We start from the raw sequence: 6,278 nt of genomic DNA, 5'->3' as shown, positions 1-6,278 counted from the left end.
TTTCTTTCCCTACTAATAAACCAGCGATCGCTTCTGGTCGTCCGTCATCAGGCATTTTGCAAAGAAGTCCCTCAATTTGTCAGAATTCCCTATCCCTATCCCTATCCCTATCCCTATCCCTATCCCTATCCCTATCCCTATATATACTAATAAACCAGCGATCGCTTCTGGTCGTCCGTCATCAGGCATTTTGCAAAGAAGTCCCTCAATTTGTCAGAATTCAACCCGCAGTCCTATCTTAAGTGGATATCTGAGAAAATGTTTCAATTTTGCACAAAACACCCTGGCGTTCGGAGTATTCAACGCGCGGTCCGAGCAGCTTTGTAAAGAGAAAAAAAAACACAACCACACACGCATGGGCTCGACTCCTCTCCCTCTCGCCCACGAAGTCACCGCCGCCGCCGCCCACGCCGGCCGCTTTCGGCGAGCTCCGGCGCTGCGCAGCACAGCCCCGAGCTCCCCATGCTCCGCGCCTCCCTCCCCTCCGGCCAGATTCTCATCTCCCGACCTCTACCGCCCGCTCGCAACCACACCCCCGTGGCTAGGGTTTCGGGCAGTGCTTCGCCGGCGCGTCTCCGGCGGCCCCAGGTTTGTCCCTCCTTCCTTCTTGGTCGGGATCCGCCACCCCTAGACCTCATCTTCTCGTCATATCCTCTGCTGCAGATGCAGATGGAGCACGCCATGGGAGTTCCCCATCCACCATGGTCGCTGTCGTCAAGGGCTTCTCCAAGGAGATGTGAAGGACGCCATCGACCTGCAGCTACTCAAGGTTTTATTCCACCTTTCCTCTTATATCAAGTTCTAACAGTACATTGGGGGAGTGGGGGCGGAGAAGGCACCCCACCTGAATTTTCATTTCTCAAGTCTCAAGCGGCGACAGTACCCGGCAACACGAGTACAGGGAGTGTTTTTACTGGTTACGTCCAAAGTGGAGAACTAAGAACAACAGCCTCAAGGAAACTATACGGAGAGAGCTAGGAGGATTGGTTTCCAGTCCAGGAGTGAGCTCCTGTCTTTTGATTTGAAATGAAACGCCCACTAGGAGAGGTCTGCAGCTGCTGCTTTCGTGAGGCTGGTCATGGAGGGGCGCATGCCCTGAGGTGGGTGGGTGTTAGCTATGACGAGAAAACATATGAAGTTTCTGCTATTGTTAAGCCTGATGTCGAAGAGTTGGAAATGATTTGTGAATCTCTGTGCACGTAAATGGAACATTGGACAAGTTAAGCCATGTGTATTCCATCTCCTTTAATATATTGCTTGTGATTGGCCTAATAGAGAGTCTGCAAGACGTGATTTGTACTCAAAGCATCTCATCCAGATCACTTTACAATACTTTTCTTCATATCTAGAAAATGCGTGTATGCATATAAGTTTCGTGAACAATTTTTTTGAATATCCAGGTCACTTTATGCATATCCAGATCACTTTACAAACAGAACAAATGCGTGTATTCCTTTTTCATCATATCCATATCTAGAAAAGCATTCCTCCATGTAATAGGGTTTTTGAAAGCAGTATGCATATATGTTTCGTGAACAATTTTTTTTTGTTATTGCAACCATAAGAAAGAATCTTACTGGATTGTCCTGGAAAATATTAGTCATCTATTGCCGATAACTAGATCCGTGTTAACTCAATAGGGTGATCTAGCGAGTTATCTTGAGACAAAAAGTCGCCTGCAATCTTATAAAGTGATCAGATTTGCCCCTGAGACTGCAAGGTATGTTAGGATTCATAACATATGTATCTTCTTTTCCTATTTTTTTCCTTTTAAAGCTGTAACTACCATTTGAGAATTGACTTAAACTGCTCGCATTAGTGCATCATTTTGTATTCACCTGAAAATAATGTAGCATTGACTGAAACTGCTCACCATTTGAAGTATTGACTGAAACATTAACTACCATTGAAGTATTTTCTTTATTTTTTTGACTAGAAAAGCATGAAGATGAATTAAGTTGATTCATGTAGATGAAATGGTTTTCCATTTCCATTTGTGTCGTTTCAGTGAAACAAAATGATATTGCAGCTCTTTTCATTTATGTCTTGTTTCATTGCATTATTATCTTCCATGATTTCTTTTTCACCAATACATTTTGTTGCATATATGGAGGCCATCTACTTTTCTGCTGATATTTGTTATTATATCATCTTGTTTGCGAACTTAAAAAGGTCCCTCAAAGAGAAGCGTTTTTCATGTGCTCCTGAATCTGGTGTGCGGTATGATGGAGTTTACAGATTGAGAACTGTTGGAGGAAGACTGGTATTCAGGTAATTTTACTTTACTTCCTGGACAGAGGTTCCACATGCTGCTCTCTACTTTGTTCCTGTACAAGGCCAGAGCTACTATAAGGTGATGATATGCCACAGTGTGCAGTTTGCTTTATGTTCGTTTTGTTCATTTGATTGACCCTGAAAAAACTGATTCCACCGCATCTCTTTATGACAACATGTTGTCCTTTGATTTCACTTCCTGTAATGTCCGTAAGGTTAGTTTTAAAGAGATGTATGATTCTATTCAGTTCTAATTTTAGAAGAACAAACAATTGTTAAAGAATGCCCATTACTACTGGTTCTGATATGTAGAGGGATGGCATTTGTTCATTTGATTGCTAAAGCCAACATCTAAATAGTGAAGGACGTAACTGATAAATCATCACAACAATTCCCGGCGCAGCAAAGCGCGCATGTTCATCTAGATCCAAGCAGCTCTTTTCAGATCAATTAAGGAATCAATCTCACGATGGTTTATGCTTGATGCAGCGGAGGGTCACAGATTCACAGGTGTAAGGATCGGTACAATTAGGCCTCGCATTATTTTTTCCAGAATTGGGTGTGCGTACTCTCTAAACTGATTTGAGTGAGCTAAATCTGTGCATCTAAATTGTAGTCTGTAGCTTTATGTGTTACTCCCTCCGTTCCAAATTACTTGTCGTGGTTTTAGTTCAAATTTGAATAAGGTTCAAGTTGAAGATTGCCTTTGGGAGTAGTTTTAGTTGGTAGAAGTTTCAGGCTACAAATACGCACACATTATGTGCTTAATGTGTGGCATAAACATGATCAGCTTTATGTTTAGAAACCAAATCACTGTCCACCCATTTTATTTCTTCATGAGTATTTTGTGTTGAAATCAGATCACCGTTCACCTTTCTGTGTATTGTTGTCTTTAATTTTTTTTTTTGCTGATTCTCAATAAAATGCTCAGTTTCAGGATGTGATTTTCAGTTTTAGGCATTTGGTACTTTCGGCATCGAGAAAAAAATTGTTCCTCTGAGCGTGTACCTTCAAATGCAAAGTTCTGACTATGATTTCACGTGCAACCACAGCGCCGTTGGCCGCTCTGCCTACCGAGTGCCACCCCGCCGCCGCCTCCCACCCCCACCTGGGACCTCACCGCCTGCTCCCCGCCCGGCACACCCACAACGCTTGAGGCTGAGCAGATGCCATTGGCCCGTGGGCACGGAAGCAGAGTCCAGGATGGTGATGGTGCCAAGGAGGACTCTCGGACGTCGACCGGTTGCATCGTTCCTGCCGTATCCATGGAGTGGCGCGGCTCCAACCACTCTGAGATGGTATTCCTCTCTCTTTCTTTCCTGAAAGAACTAAGAATCTTGTGTCATCCTCTTTTTTAAATAAAGTACAACCTGCTAGCTACCTGATGGGCACTGTCTCTGAACTTTTCAACCCCTTCAGTTCTACCGATGCACTGTAGACTCTAACAATGGTGGAAAGGAATCAGATTCCAATAAACTAGCACTACTGTGTTTTTACATAGTTGCCTTTTTTGCTAAATTAACTAGCTTCTTCATGGTAGAGTAGGTACAAAGATACTCTCTGATGAATTTTATTGGTATTGTGTAAAGTAGAAAGCCTGACACTACTTAGTTGGTAACTGAGTTAACCAATCGCAGAACTAGAAACAAGTAGGTGACAGGAAGATTTGTGGATTGTGAAACTTTTACTCAATCTTATCCCCAGGCCGCACAACATTTTCTTTAGCAAAGGTGTCTCTGTTGCTGAGATTCTTACACATGGCTGGGAGTCGGCGCAAAGTACATGGACACATTGGTGCTATTTTAAAATTGTGAAACAGCATCCAAGCTACTCCCTTCGTTTCAAAATACTTGACTTTCATTTGTCCAAAAATGGATGTACCTATATACTAAAACATGTCTAGATACATCTATATTTTGACAAATGGAAGGCATGTATTGTGGAACGGAGGGAGTACTTGTGAAGGTGTCAATTTCTGCATTGATAAAGATTCAATTATACTTCTGATGGGATTTTTTCTGTTAGCTATCTGTACAAGAGAATGAACTTGAGAAATATTAATTTCTAGATAAATTTCTTTGGAAAGTGAAGCTTCCCCTGAAAATTAAAGTTTTTCATGGCTGGTTTTGAAAAAATAAACATACTTACTAAAGTCAATTTATTCAAACGATGTTTTCAGGGAGATAAAACCTGTCAATTACGTGGTAGAGATGAGATTATTGACCACTTAATTGCTGGTTGCTAAGTTGATCTAAACCATTTTGCAATGTGCATTGAACCCGAAAACTCTACCTGATACTGTTGTGACTTATTTAGCTCTTGGTTGTTGTATTATGTATTGTTCTGAAGGAGATTAGATCTTCAGAAGAAACTCCAATGCATCGAATATTAAAAGAAAATCATGAAGACTCACATGCATATTGTTCACTAGGCTCATCAATGGCATCATACGACCCGTAACACCACCGACTTGATCACAAATCAGTCGTTGGTTGCATGCCGTAGCACTATCAGTTCCTTGTGGTGATCGTGGTTACTGTTTGTTTGTGGTGCAGAGGAATCAGTACAACAACAGAACTTGAAGCTGACAAGGATGGATGATGGTTGGTTTTGGTGGAGAGATCGGGTGCATATGAACAACCTATTATCTTCCTTTTTTGTTTTTCATCATTCAACGGGACAATTTCCTAATTCTTTTTTAGTACTGTCTGGAAAGGTTATTAGTACATATAGGTTTGTCAAAATTTATTAGCACATATGAGGTTCTTTGTTTGGACCCCCTTTGGCTCTACATAATTCTTTGGAGTGGGATTCTAGATAGATGCTTTTATTGATTTTCTCCCATTGCAACGTACGGGTATGTTTACTGTAATAATAAAGTCAGAAGGAGAAGGGCGAGGTCCAGATGGAGCTCTACCAGTTCCGCCGCTTTCATATCTCGACTGTTGCTGCTAGCTCTACTCTGCTCAACGATAAATTCTGTGTGGTTAGTTAATTTACTAGGTAAATTGCATAGCTCAGTAGCATGCACACATGAACGCTCAAGTTACATGTTTGGTCAGCCATTCCCTGGCAGCCTATGGCTAGGCTTCCCAGAAGATTCCTTCTACATAACACATGTTATGTGTTGACGAGTCGTACAGCTGCATGAATTGGGCAATATGTATTTTGGATTGGGTTCAAAGAGGAAATTGTTGATCATTTGTATCAACTATCTATGACCTCAAGTTCACATGAGTCGTGCTTCTTTACCTTCACGACATATGACACTCAGCAGATCAATTGGTGTCATCTCCAGATTCCTCTCATCATGTTGTTTCATTTATTTTTAACAAGTTTCACTCGGAGATACATGCATGAAACATGGTATTTTTTTAGTGCGCATCAAACATAGTTAAGATTGCTTTTGTTGTGAAAAAGAAAAGTTATTGTTCTAAAGATCTCTATTCTGAATCCTAGATCTCATGCTTGATTTTTTTGCATAAGTTTTTTAGGCCTGATGAGTATCAAATGCCATGAGAAATTCAAAAAATATATATTCATGTTTTTATGAACAATAATAAGTAAGATCGATTTAAAGACTATTCTATGTGACTACTCGTTCATCGGATGAAAGTGCAGAGCTAAAGTAGGTCTTCGGTCTTGGCGAACGCCGTTAGGATGGCTTCTTCACGTCTGAATTTTATGGTCCAAAATGCTATGCTCAATGTAATCTTATTTTTGACGTTTGCCAAAATTGGATATAAGAGGTGTTGCACAATGCTATGTTTTAAATATTTTCGCCCGTTGCAACGCACGGGCATTTGTACTAGTTAATAATAAACCACGGATTGCTTCTGGTTGTACGTCACGACAGTTTTGTAGAAAAGCCCTTGTGTTTTTAGATATTCAAGCCGCAGTCCTGACGAGAAGTCCCGAACCGGTACGAGCGAGAGAGAGAAAAACGTACCCGCACAACCCACAACCCAACCTCCCAATCCCATCTCCACCTCCAGCGCTCCTCC

The sequence above is a fragment of the Triticum dicoccoides genome, chromosome 1A (genome assembly GCF_002162155.2).
Source record: "Triticum dicoccoides isolate Atlit2015 ecotype Zavitan chromosome 1A, WEW_v2.0, whole genome shotgun sequence".
Taxonomy (NCBI): Eukaryota; Viridiplantae; Streptophyta; class Magnoliopsida; order Poales; family Poaceae; genus Triticum; species Triticum dicoccoides.
The sequence above is the reverse complement of the archived record's forward strand: the minus strand, read 5'-3'. Positions refer to the sequence as shown.